At 31.5% G+C, this 1,658-nt stretch overlaps 1 long non-coding RNA gene across 1 annotated transcript; it reads left to right on the plus strand.

The window, feature by feature from the left end:
• The first annotated feature begins 467 nt into the window (after positions 1-467).
• LOC130985465 (uncharacterized) lies at positions 468-1,131 on the plus strand. The gene is made up of 2 exons (XR_009088974.1): positions 468-803; positions 901-1,131. It is a non-coding gene; the product is annotated as an uncharacterized LOC130985465 (long non-coding RNA).
• The last annotated feature ends 527 nt before the right edge of the window (positions 1,132-1,658 follow it).

Genomic DNA, 1,658 nt, shown 5'->3' on the forward strand with positions numbered 1-1,658 from the left:
TCTTCCATACACCTGGTCTCACAGTAGAATTGGCAAATCTTTATATTAGTTGTATTCGTACTTGATCTTGTCGTGTCGTGTCTTTTATCACGTACACATCATAGATTTTCACGGTCGAATAACTGAAATGCTTCTCCGTCTTTATTTTATTATATATCAAACAATAATTAATATTGTTTGACGTTTTTTAACTTAAAATTTGAAATATTGTTAAACAAATATCAAATTATAACCGTGAGTAGCCGTCACCCCATCTAATGGTGTAAAATCGAATGCTACTACTATTACGAACCTACTTAACTCTATGTCGACAAGTATTAGACAAAGTCCATCACTGCAGTGCGAATCAAAATAAGTCAAACACTATATTTAAATTTTCAAATTTGAACACGAAATTTATATACATAAAAAAATTATAGCGTTTGAATCTCATCTTTCTAAAGGTAAGTCACTCAAAATATTTCATTGTCTTAAAATCAGAAACAAATTTGCAAGACTTGAGTTCGAAAGTTGCATACTAGCTAGATGTTACTTATAGATTAGATTTTTCAAAACTTAAATTCCAAAATCATTATTTCTTTTATTTTATTTACGGTTGGCTGCTCAAGTTTGCCGTCGCCATGCACCGCATTGTACACGTGACTTGGCCTCAGCGGCTCTTTGCTGCCGATTGCAGGTTGTGGCCGCCGCTGCGGTGGAGCTGCAAATTCTGGTCCATTTAATTTGGAACCTTTCGTTGCAGATTCCCTTGCGTAATTGTGCCGACGTTGATGTTAATGACTAATGAAGAGTCTTGTGATGGAGTATGTCATCATTTCTCCTTTTCGTTTTACGTTTCTTTATTGAAAGTTGTATTTTTCTTTCTTTCTTTCTCTAATTTCCTTTTCATTTGAAATTCAGTGCTTCAACATGTCAAAATGTGGGTGTTGTACCAAATAAAATGAAGAGGAGGATTATTTGATAAAAACGATAAGGATATGGAGAAATAGGATTGGGCGTCGCTCACGGACCTCTCATTGGGCTTGGATAAGATAAGAGTGCCCCACTTTCAAAATTATCACCCCCCATTTCCTGCTCTTACGTTGTAAACTTTATAATACTAATCAATTCATATTTCATTTTTGGATATTATATACTCCATTTACAAATAAAAATCTAACACCACTATCCCATTAATTGTCGTGTTTCACTTAATTGGCCGTGGACACATACATTCATGATTTTTTATTGGTTTCTGTATTGTTGCTCGATGAAAAAATATTTTAAGAGCTGCGAATGTATTGTATGCAGCTTTTAAAAATTTAATGACAGCAAGGATTGAAGAGTTTTTTTTTTTTTTTTTTTTTTGAAACAAAGGATTGGAGGTTCAAAGAATTAATAATTTAAGGTTGGCATAGGGTTGGTGTTTTCAACTTCTGTCTTTTGGTAGCTTCGCAAATATTTTTTATCTTATGATGAAAGTGATAGTAGTTATAACTTCGCAACGTATTAGTTTATATAATACTTATTTTTTATAAACAAAGTATTACTACAAAATACAATACTTACATCGGTATCAATTTTTAAAACTAAATTTATTAGAAATAGATTATAAAGTATATTTTCTTATATAAAATATTGCCTATTAAACAATTATACAAAATAAAATATCAAAAGAG

Source organism: Salvia miltiorrhiza, chromosome 5, assembly GCF_028751815.1.
Source record: "Salvia miltiorrhiza cultivar Shanhuang (shh) chromosome 5, IMPLAD_Smil_shh, whole genome shotgun sequence".
In the NCBI taxonomy this organism is placed as follows: Eukaryota; Viridiplantae; Streptophyta; class Magnoliopsida; order Lamiales; family Lamiaceae; genus Salvia; species Salvia miltiorrhiza.